The 23383-nt window shown below is 38.4% G+C and overlaps 1 protein-coding gene across 13 annotated transcripts in view; it reads left to right on the forward strand.

Annotated features, from left to right (window-relative positions):
* Nucleotides 1–23383, forward strand: part of FRYL (FRY like transcription coactivator) — a 259514-nt gene that overhangs the window by 89251 nt on the left and 146880 nt on the right. The window contains exon 1 of one of the 13 annotated variants that reach the window (XM_045986658.1): nucleotides 15388–15406. The exons of the other annotated variants lie outside the window; for them this stretch is intronic. The gene's annotated coding sequence lies outside the window, so the exon portion shown is untranslated. Of the gene's footprint in view, nucleotides 1–15387; nucleotides 15407–23383 lie in introns of those variants that run through there. 13 annotated transcript variants of the gene reach the window in all.

Genomic DNA, 23383 nt, shown 5'->3' on the forward strand with positions numbered 1-23383 from the left:
TCGTATTTTCTCTTCATTGTGTTTATTTTTTTCCTTTAAGTCCTTGAGCCTACTTATAATAGCTTCTTAAAGAGCACATATGCTGATTCCATCATTTCGATCATTTCTAGATTTCTGTTGACTGATTTTATGGGTCATATTCTCTTAACATCTTGACAGATAATTTAAGAGTGATTTTGAAGTTTTTAAATTATAATTTTTTCTTGGATGCTGGACATTGTAAACTTGATGTTGTTGAGAGCTAGATTTTGTTATATTCTTTTAAAGAGTTATTTGTTTTGGAAGGCAGTTCTTGCAGATAGCTGAATCCTTTGAGGCCTCTTGGATCCTTTGAAGCCATGTTAAGGAGGGCTTAAAGTTGTCTTTAGCCCATTACATTTCTGAAGTATCTACAGAAAGCCCTGGCTATTCAACTATTATAGTTTCTTAGGCTTTTCTTATTTTTGATTGCCCTGATAATGCTGAGGAGTATTGGTCTGGCAATTTGTACACTCTTCAGTTTAGGTCTGTGTAATTTTTTTTTTTTTCATAGTTAGACAGAGGTGATGGCTTTTTAGTAGGAAGAACACAGAGGTAAAATGCCATTTTCATCATAATCATCAAGAGCATGTACTCTTATCACAGATGATGTTAACCTTGATCTCCTGGCTGAGATAGGTTTCTCTAACAATAAAATTACTCTTTTCTTCCTGCTGTCTATATTGTACCTTTGGAAGGAAGCCACCAAGTATATAGCTTACGCTTTTAAGGGTTGAGAGTAAGGCTCCTTTTTCTTGAGAGTGAATTATCTACATAAATTATTTGGAATTCTTCTAAATATGTCTCAGAGGTCCATGAAACCATTCTCAGAGTTAAGGATCTACTCAAAGGACTCACAGGGCACAGCATGTAGTTGTACTCACAGCTATGATTTATTATAACATAAGGGTACTACACAAAATTAGCAAATAAAAAGGCATGCGGGGCAAAATCCAGGGGAAACCAGGTGCCAGCTTCCAGAATTTCTTCCAGTAGCATTAGAGAGGAGGGAGTTGATTTCCCAGCAGTGAGCTGTGACATCCAGGTGACATGTTACCAGTCAGAGAAATTCATTAGAGACTCAGCGCCCAGGATTTTTATTGGAGCTGGTCACACAGGCATCCCCTGCATGGCACATCCCCAAGTTTCAGACTCTGAGTGACAGCAGATGTCTAGCATAAACCATACTGTTCGTACCAACAGTTTAGGCTTAGTGAGCCATGCTTTTTAGTTCTGGGAATGGTGGGGCCCTCTGAAAATCGAAGTTCTTAGATGGTAGCTACCAGCCAGTCTCGTAAGCAGACATTTCAAAGGATAACAGACCTGCTAGATTAACTCTTTTCTGTACAATGTGAGCTTTGTCTCTTCTCTCTTAGTTATTTACTATTTATTTAATCATTTATTTATATCCGTGTAGGCTCATGGATATTTATTTTATACTTGGGATTCTATTCCAAAACTACATTGTTTATTTTGTTGTTCAAATTGCTACAGCTTTGGCTCTTGGCAGCTCTTTCAGTGGGCTCCCATATCCTCTTGATATACCCACATTATTTTGTGTTTTGAGCCCTTTCCTACTTTCTGACCCTATGAAAGATATTCTAGGCTTATCATTTGCATTCTCTGGCTTTAGGAATCCGCCATTTACCCAGGGAGCCCTTCTCCCTTTTTGTAGTGAAGTTTTAAAATGTTAAATTCAGGGGTGCCTGGGTGGCTCAGTGGGTTAAAGCCTCTGCCTTCAGCTCCGGTCATGATCTGGGGGTCCTGGGATCTAGCCCCACATCGGGCTCTCTGCTCAGCGGGGAGCCTGCTTCCCTCTCTGTCTCTGCCTGCCTCTCTGCCTACTTGTGATCTCTGTCAAATAAATAAATAAATAAATAAAATCTTTAAAAAAAAAATGTTAAATTCATTGTGGAAAGTTTGGAAAATATATAAGAAGTAAGTAGAAAAGTAAGTGCACTAAGAAGCAAATGTTAATTACTGACATCATTATAGATAATTACTCTTAACATATTTTGTTGCATTACTTAATAAGAATCCAGAGAAAACTCTGAAGAAATTTTATAACCATTTTTTTCTTTTTTTTTTCAAATTTTATTTTTTTAAATTTTTATTTTAAATTGGAGTATAGTTAACATACAGTGTCATTATATTAGTTTCAGGTGTACAATAGAGTGATTCAGCACTTCCATACAACACCTGGTGCTCATCACAAGTTCACTCCTTAATCCCCATCACCTATTTCCCCCACCCCCCACCCTGTTTTCTTCTTTGTATTTCATGTATAGTATTAATTACCTAGCAGACCTGAGAGACTCTTTCCTTCTATACCTAAAGCCTTCCAATCTCTTTTTTAAACTCCAGGAAAGATAAGGACTTTTTGAAGAGGCTGAAATTTGTGGGGCTCTAGAAGGCTCTAGGAGTGATAGGGTAGTTGACATTTTATATAGAAAAACTTGCCAAGTTTCTGGGTTTTATCATATTATAATTGTTTTGGATTACCAATTTAATAATTTCTGAGGTATTTTAAAAAGTATCAATATAGGGATGCCTGGGTGGCTCAGTTGGTTGGGCGACTGCCTTCGGCTCGGGTTGTGATCACAGGGTCCTGGGATCGAGTCCCACACTGGGCTCCCTGCTAGGCCAGGAGCCTGCTTCTCTCTCTGCCTCTGCCTGCTGCTCCCCCTGCTTGTGTTCTCTCTCTCTCTGTCAAGTAAATAAATAAAATCTTAAAAAAAAGTCAATATAATGGATAATGCTTATATTTTGTACCTTTTTTAAGGATGTTAATAATTGAAGACTTTTATTTCCTTATAGATAAATTTCAGTGAATTATATGATAGTTTCTATTACATCCAAACTCCATTATATATTGGGGAACATTTTGTTCAGATCCTATATTTAAATGGAGCATTTCTGAAGGATTTATTGAGATTTTTTTCCTGGTACACATTCTTTTAGTGTATTAGAGTGTACCTCTATCTTCCTTCTACTTAGACATGTTAAGCAAGTAACTAATTCCATGAATCCTTAAAATGCCAGTGGAAAGGGCATAGAATTAAATGGAAATTGATTAAAAGGAAGAGGGAAACCTACTTTCTAACTCCTTGAGGGCAAGAGAACTGCCGTGGTCATCTTTTGTACATAATGCTTTCTGTTATCTGGCCCAGGCCAAGAGGCTGGTAATATTGAAATTGTGAAATTCTTAAAAATATTCTAAATCTTATTTTTATTTTTAAAGTCTCATTTTTTTAAAAAAAGATTTTATTTATTTGACAGAGATCACAAGTAGGCAGAGAGGCAGACAGAGAAAGAGGAGGAAGCAGGCTCCCTGCTGAGCAGAGAGCCTGATGTGGGGCTCGATCCCAGGACCCTGGGATCATGACCTGAGCCAAAGGCAGAGGCTTTAACCCACTGAGCCACCCAGGTGCCCCTAAAGTCTCATCTTTTAAAAGCATTCTTTAATATAACCTAAATGGTGGAAAGGAGTAGAGTTAAAGGAAGTGATCCAAAACAGACTTTTCTGTTTTGCCAAGGATATGCCATTGAGAAATGATATCTATGACTATTTTCCCATGGTGAGGATACTGAAAAATATATATGTATGATACAACTTGGAGAATTCTGAAGTTATAGAAAGAGTCAAATCGAGGACTGATATTTTGACTGGTCTTTGGCAAGCCTGCATTAAGCCCTAGGGTATGTATTTCTGTGATTAATCTATAGATTAAAAATAGAGAACTCACTTGAAGAAAGGTGGGAGTATTATTATCTGTGTAATATGAAAATAATGACTAGTAATTGAGGGATTGAGAAAGCATTCAGAATACTGTAGGTCTCTGCTACCCTAGTCTTCTAAAAGGGTTGTTGGGCCCATATGTAATTGTGGGTGGATATGTAGTTCCTCTGATTAATACTTGAGTGATTTGGGTGATAACATTTTGGGAAGGGTTAGAAAGGAAATACTTATTCCATTAAACATTGTTTAATTTATCATTAATATTTGGAGTAGTAATATGACTTATTATTTGCATTTCAGAATAAAGTTCAGAGCCCAGGCTCTGCCCAAACAAGTGGGCTAATGTCTATAAGGAAATCCTGATGTCAAGTAGAGCTTCCAAAATAAGCCCGGAAATTGATTTTATACATCTGTGTCCCAGAGAAGCTGTAGATTTGCTTTGCCTATATATACAGAGTAACAGACTGATTAGATATAATAGAAACTGATATATTCTTTTAGATCAATGTAGACAAAAGTTAGGCAGAAGAAAATGCTTTCTTTTAAGGTTGTGAGAGACTCGCCCATTATTTAACCTCTACCCCCCACTCTCAAAAAAGTTCTCATACTCTCATGTTCTGTAACATGTTCATTTTGCTAGTTATAATTCATATATAACTATAGTTATAGTTATATACAGTTCATTTAGCTAGTTACAGTTTTTTAAAGGTTTACTAGAAATGAATTTTAATTACTTTGGTGGGCCATTCTAGCCAAATAGTGTTGAGTAGCTTTTAAGACTGATGAGGCTAGCAGGCTTAGCTCAACAGGGGTAGAAAAAATAGGGCAAAATAATCTGGGTACACGCCCCCTAACTTGTCTGCTTGCTGACATGGTTCAGTTCTGAGTCTTGGTGTTTAATAGCATAGTTTGCTTGGGTCTAGATCAGCTTATTCCCTGAATCTGATCATAGTTGTTCAATGAAAAGAGGATTGTATTGTCAAACCACTTTAGGGACTACTTTAATTAAAGAGAAAAACTGGTTTTGTGTACCACTCAGAGCCCTTTGTTTGTTAATATGCATTGTTAATGTATAAGAATGGAATGTAGGAGGTCGAGCTTTTGGACTGCGGAATGCCCTTTATTCATGCGACACTGAGTCATTTGTGTTTCATTTGGCCAGGGGGAGCCCTGCTCTTTACTGAGGTCTCTGATCAAGATGGTGCACCCAGACAATGTGTTTTGGTCCCCGGGGGTCTGTTTGATTAGCCTTTGCAGCCCTGGTTTAAATTTAGGTTTGGGGCCTGTTCAGGAGTAGGAATGGCCCAGACTTAGCTCCGTATTTCTTGAACTCCTCTGAAGAAGCACAAGCTTCAAATGAAATTCCCAACACTACTGTTACCTCCGACTGTTTCTTAATGGGTAGGATTATCTTTTTCCCTTAGTATATGGAAGGATGTTCTTTCAGCTATGAATAGAGTGCCTAGCCGTTTGGCTCTGAATAAATTTATTCAGTTATTCTTTGATCACTGAATTTACTTATTCCTTGTGGTATTTAAAGGATACGGTAGCATAAATGGGTCAATTAAAATGTGTTGCCACATATGGAAAACCACATGCTCTCTTCACCTTCAGTATCACAGTGAGCTAATTATCGGGTCCAGACCTTTTTCTTCTAACAGTAACAAAAAATTTGTTGGGTTTGATTAGGGAATTTTCCTACTCTTTTGAAGAGCAGATAGGCTTCGAACAGTGTCAGTTTCCAGTTTCAAAACGGTTCCTATGGAATACAGTTTTTAAAATGTGCATTTTATTTGACCAGAAGATCTCTCGCTATTCATTGATATTCCGACTATGAGATTTCCTAGGGGGAATTATGCGCTCTATTAAGAATAGAAGGCCCTATGTTATGAAATAATCCCATTATTATAATAGAGTTCCCTCTTCTGAATAAGTTGCATGCAGCAGAGGAAACTTTGTCCTGAGCTGAGCAGTTTAGAAGGCTGATGGGGGCTCGGCCACAGCGTTCATTACATGATCTTTTCATCCCATTAGCCTGCGTTCTCTCTGGTGGGTTAAGCGAGGCAGTGGACTCTGTACTATTAGCCTGCTGAGAAAGTCACTGCTTACTGCCTGGGGGTGGAGAGAATGTTCTCCTAAAATCACCTAGAGAAAACTGATGTTGCAGTGGGATAAATACCACCGATCCCTTTTTTTTTTTCTTCTTCTTCTTCTTCTTCCTTTTGGTCGGCTGTTATAGGAAGTGATTTAAAGACTTTCTGCTAGACCTGAATTTGTTTTGATCCCAAAGGCCCTTAGTGAGAAAAGTTGGCCTCCCTTGTCTGTTTACTAGCAGTCAGTAGTGACTGCCTCCACTGGAGGCAGCGGGAGACACAGCTCCTCAGAACGGCAAACAGGAACAGAAGCGGAGAAGATCATTGGGGCCACATGTATGGCCACCTCAAGAAAGGTGACGCTGTCCTTCAGGCCAGTTGTAATAAACTCGTAAGCTTTTATTCAACGGGCGAGTTCATCTGCATTCAGCAGCCTTTCCACTATAGTCGTGCGTCACTGCGAGACTGCATGGTAATGAAGCCAAAGCACTGTGGGCCAGAACTCCGCTGCCTGCGAGAGAAGGGACAGCGGCTTGGGGAGAGAGATCAGCACATCCGCGGCTGCTGCTGCTGCTGCTGCTGCTGCCGCCGCCGCTGCTGGGGCCGTTCCTGCTGCTGTAGCCCAGTTGAGACACAATGTTGAGCCTACAGGATTCTGTGCTTTTTGAAATTAGCATAAAGTCCTTGTTAAAGTCCTGGAGCAGCAGCTGTAAGTATAAATATTCCTAAATGGGAGAAATGCTGATGTATGATCATGGCCCTTCCTTGCATGCTAATTCTTTAGACCAGTCCAAACGCAAGAAAAGCTGTTGAAAATAACACGAGGAGTATTTTCTTGGATGGCAGTCAGGGAGACGTATCGAAAATCTGGACGTGCACATGCTGGGCAGTTGTAATACCGGCAGTTAAAGAGTCTGAGGCTGAAATTTACCAGCGTTGGTTTTCTTGGTGATCTGTATCATTCTGGCAAAGTTTCTCTCAATTGGCCAAGCACAGGGTGGGAAATGACAGATAGCCTCTGATCTTTGCAGGGTCCTCGGATCCCAGTACTATTCCAGTTTTGTTAGCACAGGATGTTTGATTGAAGCCACATCAGCTATCCGAAAGCGTCAGACGATTTGATATAATGATCATAACTTTCCCTTGTTCCTATAATTGAAGTTAGTGAGTAATTTTCATGTATATAGTGAATTTTCTGCAAAAGAATGTTCAAAGTTTAGGTAGATCAATAAAACTAACATCACTGAGTTACGATTTTGTTTGTAATTCCCTTCCTAATACATAGGTTTGGCAGAAATACTGATTTTGTTCAGTATTTCTAGTTTTTTCCAGTGGTACTTTTCTCTGAAGACCTTATAGCAATGATTTATTACCATAGCCGGTTTTTTTTTTCCTTTTTGGTCAAAATTACCTTAATAATATGATACCCAACTAATGAAGTCATCAAGCAAAGATTCTGTTGTAATGTCTGTTTCGCCCAAAGAAAACTGAAATGTAGAAAATATGACTCTTCCAAGGTCATACAGTGGCAAAGAGCTGGAATTAGAACCCATTTGTTCCTGCTCCCAACTGTGCTTCTGGTGCCCGAGCAAACTGATGAATAAAAGATGAAAGACTGTATTTAATTTTTTCTGGTTAACTCCTTACCAAAATATTTATTTAGTGTAGTTTTGTTTTGTAAGCAAATAATACAGACGGCAAAATGTTGACATAGGGGGAGAAAACCTCTGAAGGTAAAGCCTTATGGAGTATAATTTGAGGAGATTTGTATTTTGCCAAATAGACTGCATTTACAATCTCCGTATTTCTTTTATTTTTGATCTGTAAGGAATTCTTCCATATGGAGATATTGTTGTGCCAGATGGCAGAAAGTTATCTTAGTTCTAGGAAAGTTTCTAAGTGAATTAAAATATTGGGAGAATTATAACTGAATTATAATTACTAATTTAAATTAAATACTTTTACTACTGAAAAGGGGAATACAAGAATGCATTTTTACTAAAACAGACTGTAGTTTCTAATCTTTCTTTCCTCCTTTACCCTCCTTCCCCCATCCTTACCATGTACTTTTTTAAAAATAGTAAGACAGTTTTATAGTGAGAAGGAAGCTATAATTAATGGGTTCTTCTGTAGGAACAGTGGCTTAGATTATATCACAGCAGCTTGTCTTGTAAAAACTCAGTTCGCTTAGATATTTTTGAATTATGTGGTTATTTTGTTTTGTGACCATTTAAACATTTCTTCATGTCATTGCCTGAACCGTGTAACCAGCCACCGCCAAATCTCATGTAATCACGTCCCCTGAATCCAAAAGTGAACCCGAAACAGATGTTTGTAAAACCTTTGCTGTTAGCTGTTAGTAATATAATGATTCAGGTTGTGGGCATCCCTTTGCCCTTGGCCGTTCATGGTACATATCTCCTGAAGGTGTTCTTAAAGTTGTAAAGCAGTAGGTTAATATTGAGAAGACAACACAAAGTCTCACTGTTCACTGAGGCCCCCACTAGGTCTGTTCTAGCCCTGGAAAGTGGGAGAATATTTTTCTTTTACCAGTTATCTGCAGATGGTCTTTTAAAAATCTCCCCTTAGCCCTATTGTATTTAAAAAGAAGAGAGAGAAGATTAAAATACGTTTAAGACCCCAGAAAAGGACAGCAGTTATCTGTCTCTGCCGAGGGCTGTGTTAAAAATCCAGCACTTGCATTGGCCAATATTGACTGAGCATATACTATACTGTAATAAATGGACGTGATCTTTGCTCAAAAGGAGCTTCTAGCTTAGAGTGCTAATATGCACAGAAAGTTAACAGTAAGGAAGTTCAGTGAGCGCACTTGTGTATGTATCATATCTTACCACGTGACTGTTAGACGTGAAAAGAATGGGGGGTACGAGACCGAAGGAATCCTGTTGGACCACAGGGGACACCCCCTCGTGGTAGACAGCACTGCCACCCACAGTTTCCCTGAGCCAGAGGCAGGTTTGGGTCCACAACCCTCTCACCCGTACACCACCTACCCTCCATGCCTTTCATCCACTTACCAAGATGTGTCTTGCACAATTTCCTTAGACTCTCCTGCCTTCTCTTGCCAGAGCCACTTAAATTAGTTCAGGCCTCTCTTCCTTATCATCTAGAATACTGTCATAGCTTCCTTTTTGTTCTCTTAGCCCCTTCCACGGTGCTGCCAAGGGCTCCTTCTAAAAGCCCATTCTTAAAGTCTCTCCCCTCCTTCACAGTCTTTTTTTATCACCTGGGGGATGAGCCCCTTCTCATTCTGTGTCTCCTGTCGCTGGGCTTGCCCAGTTCCTGCTGTATTTGTGCCTTGTATCTGCTGCTACCTTTGCCTGGAGTGCGCCCCCCTTGTCCCCACCACCCACCTTGTCCCTTCCGCCCTTAGGCCTGCTTCCCAGTGAATTCTCCATCTTTGAAGACCCATCCTTTTCTTCACTTAAACATCATGGAATCATGCTTATTATCACTTCATTCATGGCTTTCTCTCCCACTTCAGTGTAAGCTCCCAGAGGCAGATTGTCTTTTTCGTTCTTTGCAAAGTTAATACATCTTTGTATACTGAACTCTTAGTTAAGTTCTTGTAACTGTGTAGGCAGCTAAGAGCAAGCTTGGAGACGAAGTCATTTTTGTTGGATTGGATTAATAATGGGAAAAAGGAGGATAAATATATGCTCCCTCTTCTACTATGTGTTTATTATTATACTAGTGAGGTCTCTAAGGGGAATAGTTCCTGAAGCAGGAATTTATAAAATGAGACGTTAGTGAATTAAAAATAAAATTCAGCATTTCACTCAATTCTGTTTAGTGAATTTCCTAGGAAGAGTAGAGAAAAAAACAATTTATTAATAGCTTTTGTGTTAAAAAAAACAACAAAGAAATGGCAAATAATTTTCCCATTAAGTAAACTGTATATTTCAAATGTTGCCCCTACCCTCCTTAAAGAAAAATTAAATTTTTGTCATTAAACATAACTTAATAGCAAGTTATAATTCTTGATCATTAAATGATAGTGTTTCACATTTACAAGATGCGTTTCCCATGATTTGTATTATTGTTAAATGCTACGTTTTATATTAATCGTGAGAGGCCCTCTGGTTTCAAGGCCTGCTTAGCTGGCAGAATGTTGATACAGTGCTGCTGAAGTTTGATTATAGTCGAGCTTATTTCTTTCAGTAACAACAATGAAGTGACATTCATATGGCCTAAATTCAGGATTTTGTCTTTGTGCCAACAGTTTTAGGCATTACTTCTTTTAAAAACTGAATCAGGAACATTCTGTTAAACCAGCTGTGTAGTGAAGATGTTATCATTAAAAGATTGGCTTAGTTCCCTAAAATTGATAAGACAATGCAAGATTCAGTCCTGAGGTATATTCAGTTACACATCTGCAGTGTTAATTATGGTCACACACACATTATCAATATAATACCTCTTGTAAACATATTTATAAGATTTATTTTGCATTCATAATTTTACGACAGCTAGTGTTTCCAAAAGTTCAGTTATCACAGACATAGAGGAGATACGGACTCATTTTTAACCACAATTTTTATAAATTATAATATGAATAAGGTATGGTATGTTAAACAATCTGCGTAAATTACTTGGGTTTTTGCACAATGAGCAAAGTTCACAGAGTTTTTAACGCTCAGAGATGTTTTTCCTGGATTGCAAAAATAGTAAATGTCAGCCCCAAAGGCACAATTATGCATTTATCTAAACTTCAGTTAAAATTTGTGTCACTTGATTGAAATAATACTACTTACCATGTATTGAAGTAACTGTGAGCACATATATCGTGTGTGTGTGTGCATATATAGTCAAATTATGTGTACATACATTTATTCTATCTCACATAAGCATCTTGAAAATTTGATGGAGCAAACTATTATTGCCATTTAAAAAATATTGGGTTTATGATATGTAAGATATCTATAATTCACATACTATAATGTCATCCTTTTAAAGTTTATCATCCAGTAGTTTTTAGTATGTTAACTAAGTTGTACAACCATCACCACTCTCTAGTTGTAGTACATTTGTGATCCCTAAAAGAAACCTCATACTCATTAATTTACTGTCCGTCTCTATGGATTTGGCTCTTCTGGACATTTTGTGTAAATGGAATCCTAATGGGTGTCGTTTTGTGACTATCTTCTTTCACTTTCCATATTTCCAAGGCTCATCTATTTGTAGCATGCATCAGTTTTTTTCATTACTTTTTATGACTGAATGATATCCCATTGTATGGATATACCACATTTTGTTGATCCATTCGTTGGTAGATAAATTGCTGTTTTTTTAATAGAAGAGTAAATTGGTGTTCATATAAGTTTAAGAGCAGTAAGAACACCCCCCAAATATCCAAACTCCTCCCACCCAAGTTGTATTGAGATGCATTTGACAAATAACATTGTCTAAGTTTAAGGCATATAATATAATGATTTAATATATATATACATTGCAAAATAATTACCACAATGAGATCAACATCCATCACTTCACATGGGAGAATTTTTTTTCCTTGTGATGAAAACTTTTAAAGCCTACTCTTCTAGTAACTTTAAAAAATACAACACAATACTGTTAATCTAATATTTTCAATAGAGTTTAGTTACCATTGTACATTACACACCAAATTCTCTAGCTAACATCCTTTAATTCTTCATGTTTCAATGGAAAGTCATCCCCGATCTCTAGTGATACTTCAGAATTAACAGTTTGGAGGAAGGATGGGTGGGCAGAAGGGATATGACATGGTGGACGGTAGAGGACACAGGACCAATCTGGCTGGAGCAGAGAAGCATGGGAATGAGCTGGAAAGGTAGACCGTGGCCAGAGCGTGTCTTGAAGACTTAACTATGGATTTGGAGAACCATTGATGGACTCCGTGACAGTGGTTGGGATGATCTCATCAGACTAATGTTTTTCATGGAATGGCGGTGGGGGTAGGGAGAGAGAGGGAGGTACTGTGTACGGGAAGGAGTTAGGATGTGACTGCTGCAGATCAGACGTGAAAGGAAGGTTGAACAAATGAAGAAATGTCTTTTTTTTTTTTTTTTTCAGCAAACATGTATATAATGCCTACTACATGAGTAGGTACACTTCTGAGTGCTTCACGAAATAGGAACTCATTTAATCATGGCTATGAGAAATATTTAAGAGCTGGGAACAATAGAGATGGGAGGTGAAGGAGATTTTTAACTAAGTTTCTACACATGAATTTGGTAGGGTAATTTATGTTCTCAGTGACATTAATTTCAGAGATGGAACCATTGAGAGATAAAATTGATCACAGTGTAAAAGAATCACTTATTGCTTATTGCCAAAATACTCTCTCATCCCTCAGAGAAATCTGTCTGCTTTGGGAAATGAAGCCTAGACAAAGAAGCCAACTCATTGTGCTAAGTGAATAGTGTGAACTCTGTGATGTCCCTGAATTTAGAGTTCCTAGCTGCAGACATCATTGAATTTAAGAATCGTGGGTCTGCTTTATCCATTTAGGAAATACACAGATTCGCTAGTTTTACCTCATTTGACACAGATACTTTCTTTTCTTTCTATTTTTTTTCAAGATTTTATTTATTTGTCAGAAGGAGTGAGAGTGTGTGAGTGAGCACACAGCAGGGGAAGCAGCAGGCAGTGGGAGAAGTAGGCTCCCCGCCGAGCAAGGAGTTCGATGTGGGACTTGATCTCAGGACCTGGGATTATGACCTGAGCCGCAGCCAGGGACTTAACTGACTGAGCCACCCAGGCGTCTTGATACTTAATTTGTGTGTGAGAAGTGTAACTGATTCTATAATTAATTAAGTATTTAGTTTCATGGTTTGAAAATTTTGTATTGGTAAGTATTAGAATAAGGCATATAATTTACTAATGAGATAGAAAATTCAAGATGGAAAAATCTAAGATGAATGGTCATAATATTCATAGGTGTCTAAGAGTATTCAAAAAGGAAAGTATAGGGGCACCTGGGTGGCCCAGCTGGTTAAGTGTCTACCTTTGTTTGGCTCAGGTCATGATCCCAGGGTCCTGGGATCGAGTCCCACATCCGGCTCCTTGCTCAGTGGGGAACCTGCTTCTCTCTCCCCCTGCTCTTGCTCTCTCCCTCTCTCTCTCTCTCTCCCTCTCCCCCACTCAAATAAATAAATAAAATCTTAAAAAAAAAAAAAAAGACAGTGTAACATCTGTGACAAGTTTCAGATCCGCTGTTTCATAAACATGGGTGTCATAACCTTCCCCTGTTTGTACCTTCTGTTGTAGTTGTGTCTAAACTCCTTCTTGGGGTGCCTGGGTGGTATAGTCGGTTAAGCATCCAAATCATGATTTTAGTACAGGTCATGATCCCAGGATCATGAGATCAAGCCCCGCTCAGACTCTGCTCTTAGCATGGAGTCTGCTTGAGTCTCTCTCTCCGTCTCCCTCTGCCCCTCCTCCATGCTGCATACTTGCTCTCTCTCAAATAAATCTTTTAAAAAAGAACATAAAAGCTCTCTTATTACAGGCCCTTAGTCCTATCCTATGCAAAGATAGTGAGTTTTGGAGAGCCCTGGTTTACTAGTACATTCAACTCAACATCGGCCTAGCCTCACTACAAGCTTTGGCCTGACTTTGTTCATTTCTAGTGTCTGGGCCGCTACTCCTTCTTTTGTCAAAGAATGGAGGTCAAAGCCTCCACCTCTACTTCTTGGTACTTCTTCCTTCCAGAGCCTTGCCTTGTCAAACAAACTCTTTGGTAAGTGTTTCCTTTAAATATGGGGCTCTGCTTTGCTCCTCAAGAGAATGAAGTTCTCATCCAAAAACAACTATTAGGACCCAAAGAGAATCAAGTTCTGCCGATGTACCTTTTTCATGATGAGATACACCTCCCTTATCGCATGTCCGTGTACTTCCTGTTCTTAGACTTTGTGGAACATACCTGTTCGCTAACATGTAACTGTTGTTCTTTCATGGATCTCCATGGTGGTTTTTACCTGTTATCAGACTCTTTCGATGCCATGTTCTGCCTCCATTACTAGATTTCTCATTACCTCCAGCAACGCTGATGTTCAGCCATTATGCATCCTTGTGGCTGTACTGGTATTTGTAGTCAGAGTCAGTTCTAACTGTCCCTCTCTTCCAATTGCTAAATATTTGAAACATGACAACTGACAGGTACCTGGCCTACATTAGTGGTTAAGCACTAGATCATTGAGTTCTGGCTTGTTCCAATGTTCCAAGACGGGCCATATTCTTTTAGTCTTCTTTTCTGGAAGGAACCATGTTTATAGTTTCATCACATTGATGAGACAGAGTTTGCTAGCCTTTTGCAGGATGGAATGGGCTTTGTTCTCTTAATTATTCCTCCTCCTAATCTTTAGTGCATGATGTCACAGGACACAGCCTAAGTGGAATTTCTTACAGTTTTATTTTGAGTGTACTAGTTGATTGAAGCATGCTTTTCCCCAGTTTTTAAAAAAACTTGCTAAAATGAGTAAAGTTTTAAGGGTTTTTTGAAAACGAGAATTCAAGAGAAATCTGTTTGGGGAAGACTATAGAAGCCAAATTCCAAACTCTCAGACCTATATCTATTGCATTGGAAATGTGATGGCAGTTCATAGTAGAAAATCATATGGATGGTTTAGAAACAATCCATGTATTTATTGACACCTGTGGCACAGAAGTGAAAATAGCCATAAAAATGAAGGATGAAGTAATATCTCTTAATATATTAACAGTGTAACAATTTATAAATTATGTATATGATAAATGCAGATTTATATTAGATGCATTAAATGAATATTTTTGTTTAAAATAATCTTCACTGATGTTTAGTCATATTTGCCAAAACTTGGAAGCAACAGAGCTGTCCTTCAGTAGGTGAGTAGGTAGATAAACTGTGGCCCATCCAGACAATGGGATATTAAGTGCTAACATGAAACGAGCTTTCAAGCCATGAAGAAATTTGTAAGAAACTTAAATGCATTATTACTAAGTGAAAGAAGGCAGTCTGAAAAGCCTTCATACTGTAGGCTTCTAACTATAGGATGTTCTAGAAAAGGCAAAACTATGGAGACAGTAAGAAAAGTAGTTTTCATAGGTTAAGGCGAAGGTCAGATAAATAGGTAGAGCTCAGAGGATTTTTAGGGCCGTGAAATTACTTTCTAGTATACTATGTTGATGGATGCCTCTGTTCAAACCCATAGAATATAAAACACCAAGAATGAACTCTATGCTAAACATTGGCCTTTGGATGATAATGACGTGGCCATGTAGGTTCATCAACTCTTAACAAATGGACCATCCCGGTAGGAGATGTTGGTAATAGGGGAGGCTATGCATGCGTGGGAGCAGAGGCCTATGGGAAATCTCCATTCCTTCTTGGTTTGCTGTGAACCTAAAACTGCTCTTTAAAAAAAAAAGTGAAGTCTTAACAAAAATTGAAAAACTAAAAGCTTCACATAAAGTGTTGGAGCAATATATGAATGAGTCATTCTTATTGTAGGGAGACTGTGGAAGAAAAGAAAATGATGATTCCAATAAAATGGCCTTAGTAACACCCTTCAAGGTAAGGCTAGTGGTGCATTTTTATGCAGAATACAGAGGCGTGCATTCCACGGTTTGATGATGGGCCCGGCCTCACTTGGTTCAAATCGAAGTCACTTTGGCTGCTTTGTGAAGTTGTTGGCTCATCCGCTAAGAAGCACAGATAACTGTGAAGGAAGTTTTTTCAGGAGTCCACGCGGAATATTCTTAATGCGCTCAAAGCTTAAGCATGCAGGAAAAAGAAGGCATTCCTTTCATTACGCTGGGGTTTGGTGGCTAGACCTGGTTAGAGGATAGACATGGGGAGGGATTGATGGGATGGCTCTCGAGTTCTCATCACAGAAACCTCACCCTTTGAAATCACCGATAACGGGAGGCAGGGGATACATTGGAGTGTGGTTCCAGGAGCAAGGGGAAGGGCCTGAAACCATGAGAGAAAAAGCAGTTCGTTGAGATTTCTAGTTTGAACTGGAAAAACGACGTATGACTTTTTAAAATTAGGTTTTTGAATTGTTTTATTGATCCTTCACTCTGCTTCCTAGAGCGTTCCCCCAGTGACATGCTTTTATTTAACAACTCTCAGAATTGCTTGATGGATGTTCTTTGTGGTTATTCCGTACCCAGGTTTCCTTATTTCTGGTGTTTTTGAAACTTTCTATTGATCAGAATTAGTTTTAAGTAAAATCACTGTAGAGAACCAACTGTTCAACCAAAGGTGAATAGTGTAAGGCAATGATTCTCAACCTTGGCTGCGCTTTAGAATCGGGATGGGGGCTTGTCAAAATCTTACAGATGCCTGGGCCTCCCTCCAAAGATTTTGATTGTGATATAAGGAATTACCAGAGAAGGCCAGCACAGACCGGGATCGGGTCAGAAAACTTGATTTTGCCTTAATGCTGAGAGTGGATATGAAATCTGTTTCAGGAGGTGGAATTGTAATAAACAGTCTGACAGAGACAAGTTTTTAGGTTTGCCAATTTACTAATTTACGATGAGAAATGTGCCAAGTGGGTGTTAATGCTAGGGCTGGCCGGCACTCCTTCCCTCTTCTTGTGGGGTAGGTCATACAAAGCTAAATTCTAATCAGAAAGTTGCATGGAAAACCTGCAGATCAAAGAAATTAATATCTGTGGAGCTTCGTTTAGGGGCCAGAATACTCATCTTTTTGTTCAGCCTACTGGACTCTACTTGGGTGGACGTTACATTTGCGTCAGCAGTAGGTAAAGTGTTCAGTTTCTCTGTACCTTGCCAACAATAGAGCTGATTTTCACTTTAATATTTGCCAGTCTGATGTGTAGACAATGAAAGCTTATTGCTACTTTTGATTTGCATTTTCTGGGTATACAAAGTTTGAATATCTTTTTCATATATTGTCTTTTCAGATTTGTTCTTATGTGAATTGCCTAATTACATTTTTTTGGCCAATTTTTGCCTATTGTGTTGTCTTTTTCCTGTTAATTTCTAAGAGCTCTTTGAATACTTTATATTAGCTGTTACCTACATTATATTTTTTTCCAAATTTGCCCTGTCTTGTTTATGGTATTGTTTGCCTTATGAATATTTAAAAATTTTTATTTGGTTGAATGTGTTAATCTTTTTAAAATAATTTTGGGTTTTCTATCTGGGCCGAGAGTCTTCTCTTCCCTGGATTCTGTATGTTGAGTCCTAAGTTTTTTCTTTAAAACATTTTAGGGGCGCCTGGGTGGCTCAGTGGGTTAAAGCCTCTGCCTTCAGCTCAGGTCATGGTCCCAGGGTCCTGGGATCGAGCCCCGCGTGGGGCTCTCTGCTTGGCAGGGAGCCTGCTTCCTCCTCTCTCTCTGCCTGCCTCTCTGCCTAGTTGTGATTTCTCTCTGTCAAAGAAATAAAAAAATTAAAAAAAAAACAAAAACATTTTAAAGGGGCGCCTGGGTGGCTCAGCAGGTTAAAGCCTCTGCCTTCGGCTCAGGTCATGATCCCAGGGTCCTGAGGTCGAGCCCCACATCAGGCTCTCTGCTCAGCAGGGAGCCTGCTTCCCTCTCTCTCTCTGCCTGCCTTTCTGCCTCCTTGTGATCTCTGTCTGTCAAAGAAATAAATAAATAATCTTTAAAAAAAATTTTTAAAAACTTAAAACTAATTTTCAACATCCTGTTAATCTAGACTTTGCTTTTTGAATATAGTGTATTTTTTTCAGATGAATAGTCAGGTGATATTCCAACATTATCACTAGATCATCTTCTTCCTTCCGATTTTGCCCCTGTTGAATTCTTATTTTGGGATTTTTAAGGAGGTTGTCTGGTATTTTACATTAATCTGATTTATCTGTACTCATGTTTACTGAATTGATTACTGTTATATGTTATATGTTCTGAAATAGTTTTATATTTTGATGTTTCAAATATAGTTATAACGTGTTCTGATTATAGTTGTCTTCTGATTAGGAGATACTCTCTCTCTCTATATATATTTTTTATTTCATTTTATTTATTTTTTTGACAGAGAGTGAGCAAGCACAAGTAGGCAGAGGTAGAGGGAGAAACAAGGCTCCATTGAGCAGAGAGTCCCATGTGGGGCTCGATCCCAGGATTCTGGGATCATGACCTGAGCCAAAGGCAGACGTTTAAAGAACTAAGTCACCCAGGCACCCCTCTTTATATATTTTTTAAAATAATTTTTTAAAGCTTTTCTGGGGGTATTTAGTCCTCGTTATGTATACCCCAAGATGGTTTTTTTTTCCAGTACAACTTAAAAAAATAGAATTGAAATCTTAAATTGGAACTGTCATGATTGATATAATTTTGTGAGAATTGACCCTTACAATAAAAAGTATTCTTACCCACAAATACGTCTTTTCATTTGTTCAGGTCTTCTTGTATGTCCTTTAAGAGGTTCTCATAGGGCGCCTGGCTGGCTTAGTCAGTAGAGCATGAGACTCCTGATCTTGAGGTCATGAGTTCAAGCCCCATGTTGGATGTAGAGATTACTTAAACAAAAAAAAAGAGGTTCTTATAGTTTCCTCTATAAAAGTCCTGTGTTTTCCTTTTTAAATTTATTGTGACTATTTTTATATTTGTGAATATAAGATTTTTATCCATTTTCCTTTCTAGGTAGTTACTGCTTTAATAAAGATAGCTTTGTTTCTTTTTCAATATTTATAACAATGATTTAATTTTTTTGTGCTATTGCATTTACTTATCCGTTAACCTCCTGATGTTAAGTATAGGCAAAAGCCTGCATTTTTGTTTAGTTTCTGTTTTTAATTGAAATAGATTTTGTGTGTTGAAACCTAGAATGTTCTTTGCTCCTCATGTTTGGTAAATAATTTTGTTTTCTTTGTCTCTGGCCGCTCGATTATCTGTAGAGTGTGGTTATATCTCTTTGCCTGCTCCTGAAGGATGGGCCATACAGTTTCAGTGCTTTCAAGAGGAATCCCAAAAGTGATAGAATGGAATCTAAGGCAGTCTCAGCCCTTGTGAGCCACCCTCTTAGTTGGCTCCTAGTTAAGATATTAGGAGGAAGCCCCTCTGGTCCTTGTCTTCTCCTACCATCTCAGCCTCATGGGAATGGAGGATTCAGCCCCCTATTAGACTGTGCTCAGCTTCTTGGAAGGCAGAGAAGATGGTTATACAACCATATGTAGTCGGTGACTTCCCTCAGGCCCCGAGTCTACGTATATTTGCTGGACGAGGTCCTGCAGCGTCCTGGTGTTCCCATATTTCCTTCAGGGCTGTCCTGTGCTGATCCCCAGATTCTTGTCCGCCTAGAAGAGGAAAGTCTGACACAATAGCTTTTTTCACTGGCAACAAATGTTTTTAAGGGAGGAGGAGAGGAGAACAAAAACAAAAACAACTTTCTTGTTACTACTGATACGTACCCATGGTTGATACATAATTCAACCCATTCATTTTCTCTAGGGAAAACAAAAGCTTAGAAAGGTTAAATAATATGACCAAGATTATAATAATTCCAAGTAGCCAAGTCAAGTTTGAGTCCTGGTCTTCTGACTCCTGGGTTCATGCACATTTTAAAAATACCACATTATTTCTAGATTTTTAGAATAGTTCCTTAGCTGAGTTTCTGACGGTTCAAAGAGTACAAGGAAATAATAACCTCAGGGAGATTCTAGCTGAGTGAATAATGGATTATTTAGAGATAGGTCATTTATCTTGAGCTTTATAATAAGCGATATTTCTGTAGTAGACTTCAAGTAAAAAACACTGGACATGTGCCAAGGATGTCATGGGACTTCTATGTTTAGAAGCTGTTTTCAGTAGGAATAGTTTAGAGTAGGATAAATAAACATTTTAGGAACAGATGTCCAGAGAACAAGCAAAAGTCTTAATTTTTCTATCCATTGAAATTCCATCAGAAGAAAAAAATGTTGGACTGAATAGTAAGAAAAATGATGGCATTCACGCAATAGAAATTCAAAGTATTTATGATTAGAATTAGCAAGAACTACATACTCTGATTTTAAACATTAATAGCCTGAAGAGAGAATAAAAATTCAAATCCTAAAAAAGAATTCTATAGATCTCTTATGAAAGAAGGAATACTTTGGGGGGGGGCAGTTGGGGTACACAAAGGAAGATAAATTAATGACGATATGCCAGGTTCCAGATAAGAAGTCTTAATTAAGATGTCAGTTTTTTCCCAATTACTTTATGAAGATATGCATAAACCTGGAAGTATAAGTGAAAAACAGTAGCTGAGAAATTACTGAAGACGGTGAGTAAACAGGAGTATTTGTGTCAACAGATAATAAAGCCTATGATAAAGGTACAGTAATTAAAAGGAGGTCCTGATACAAAAGCAGATTTTAAAAATTTGATGATGCTTACGTTTATTATCTCACCATGATCTTTCTACATTTGTTATTATGAGACTGTAGTTTCACTGTGTCATTAATTTGGCAAATTTGTGATCAAGAAAGCGATCACAGCCCATCACTCCTCAAAAAGGTACCCAGGTACGAGATTTAAAGGAATAGTCCAGTACAAATAGGCCTAAGAGGTATTTGCAGCCTGTGTTCTAGGCCTAATTCACCTCCAGTCCTTTTCCTCTTTAAAAGAATCTCTTCACAGGGCACCTGGTGGCTCAGTCTGTTGAGCATCAGACTCTTGGGCTCAGTTCAGGTCATAATCTCAGGGTGGAGATTGAGCCCTGCATGGGACTCTGCACTCAGCAGGGGGGTCTGCTTGAGATTCTCCCCTCCCCCTACTCCCTGCTTGCACACTCTTTCTCATAAATAAATAAATAAATAAATAAATATCAGTCTTTTAAAAGAAATTTCTTCTCTCAGCTTCCCCTCTATGTATATAACCAGGCAGGACAAAGCATCCAAAACCAGAATCTTTTTGTTGTTGTTGTTGTTTTGTTTTGTTTAGGATTTATTTATTTCACTCTGTTTACTTATTTATCACTCCAAATAAACTCCAGTTGGATGACAGATTTAAATGGGAGGAGTAAAACTAAGTAAATAAAAAGGAGTTCAAAGAAAATATAGGCAAATATCTATCAAAGTGGGAAAACTTTTCCTTTATAGCCCACTTTATGTAAATGAACTTGAAGATGCAACCAACATATTTGATTTGGAAAGTAGTTACTCTAAGTGAATAGTATGTCAACAATCTAGACCTTTAAAGAATTAAAAAAAAAAAAAAGGCATCAAACTCTGGTGATTCTTGAGAAAGTAAAGCCACTGATCTAAAGGTTCTTAGGAATTGAGGACCTGACTTCATTATTTCACACCCATGTGACAAGCGACTTTAATTAGAAGTCAGGTTCCTGGGGCACCTGGGTGGCTCAGTGAGTTAAGCCTCTGCCTTCGGCTCAGGTCATGATCTCAGGGTCCTGGGATCGAGCCCCACATCGGTCTCTCTGCTCAGCAGGGAGCCTGCTTCCCCCTCTCTCTCTACTTGCCTCTCTATCTACTTGTGATCTCTCTCTATATATCAAATAAATAAAATCTTTAAAAAAAAAAGAAGTCAGGTTCCTCATCCTAATTGGACGGTAACTTGAAGAAGTATATTCTGGATCTAGTCCCTGGTGGGAATTTTACCAGCTCACTGCTAAACCTGTAGTGGCTTGAAATCAGCCATGATGACTATATTTACACAATGGAAATGGGCAAAAGATGTAAATCAGAACTTTTTTTTTTAAAGAGACATTTACCAGCATATCACTTGAAGTAGAAATAAGTTTGTTAGAACCACAGAGAACAAACTGATGGTTACCAGAGGGGAGCTGGGCGGGGGGAAGGGCTGATAAATGTGATGGGGATCAAAGAGGGTGCCTGTGGTGATGAGCACTGAGTAACGGGTAGAACTGTTGAATCACTGAATTGTACACCTGAAATGAAGATAACACTGTATATTAACTGTACTGGAATTAAAAAATAAAATAAATTTAAAAACAGGTTAATTAGGGTAACATGAGATAATATGCAAATACCTTGATAACATATTGATAATGTTTCATTTCTGTCAAAAGTAAAATGTCTAGTGTGAGTTTCCTGCATTTCTTTCTTTCTTTTTTTTTTTTAAGATTTTGTTTATTTATTTGACAGACAGAGATTACAAGTAGGCAGAGAGGCAGGCAGAGAGAGAGGGGGAAGCAGGCTCCCTGCCGAGCAGAGAGCCCGATGTGGGGCTCGATCCCAGGACCCTGAGATCATGACCTGAGCTGAAGGCAGAGGCTTTAACCCACTGCCCAGTTTCCTGCATTTCCGAAGAAATTTTGAGATTACAGCAAACTGTGTGTGTGCACTGAAGTCATCAAATGACGCCTTCATATTATACCTGTCAACACCTACAACATACATATTATTTATCTTTATTTCCTCTTCCGATACAGTTGCTTTCAAATGTGCAGTTTTTCTCTGGATAGTTTGTTGAGAGCTTACAACAACCTAATTGGCCTCACCAAAAGTTGAAATTTGCTATTATTCCCTGATACTGATTTTGCTATCTTTGTTTCTCCTTTCAGTCTACCATGTAACCTGATTTGTGTTTTTGACATTTTTATTTTTAATTGACTTATGATCTGTTTGCTTTCTCTCAGCTTGATCCAAGTATATTATTGTTTTGAGCTTTAGCTTGAGCTGTTGTTTATTTTGACTCTTCCCAGGCGTCTTTGGTTCTGGCTGGCAGGGATAGAATGGGCTTTTCTTTTGGAGTTTTTTGTTTTTTGTTTTTTTAAGATTTTATTTATTTATCTGAGAGAGAGAGAGAGAGAGAGAGCACAAGGGGGAGGACCGAGAGAAGCAGGCTCTCTGCTGATCTGGGACCCCCATGTGGGACTCATTCCCAGGACCCTGAGATCATGACCTTAGCCGAAGGCAGATGTTTAACTGACTGAGCCACCTAGGTGCCCCTTCTTTTTGAGTTAAAAAAAAAAAAAAAATTAACAGACTTTATTTTTTAGAGCAGTTTAAAATTTACAGAAAATTTGAGCAGAAAGTACAAGTAGCTCCCATGTACCCCCTTATCCTGCCCCCGTTTCTCCTGTTATTAACATTTTATATTAATGTGATATAGTTGTTATAATTTGTGAACCTACTTGACATATCATAATCACCCAAAGTCCATAGTTTACACTAGGGTTCACTCTTTGTGTTGTCTATTCTGTGGGTTTTGACATATGTATTGATATCTTTCCATCATTACAGTATCGTACACAATAGTTTTGGTATCCTCAGAATCAGCTGTGCCCCCCTATTCATCTGTCTCTCCCTCCAACGCCTGGCAATCACGCAGCTTTTTACTGCCTTCAGACTTCTGCTTTTCCCTTAATGGCATTCAGTGGGAATCATGTAGTTTTTTGGATTGGCTTCCCTCGCTCAATAATACATATGTAGGTTTCCTCTAAGTCATTTCTTGACTTAATCATTCATTTTGTTTTTGCACTGAACAATATTCCATTGTCTGGGTGTTCCAAAGCTTATTTTTCCATTCACCTACTGAAGGACGTCTTGGGTGCTTCCAGGTTTTGGCAGTTATGAATAAAGCTGCTATAATTACCC

Source organism: Meles meles, chromosome 2, assembly GCF_922984935.1.
Source record: "Meles meles chromosome 2, mMelMel3.1 paternal haplotype, whole genome shotgun sequence".
Lineage (NCBI taxonomy): Eukaryota > Metazoa > Chordata > Mammalia > Carnivora > Mustelidae > Meles > Meles meles.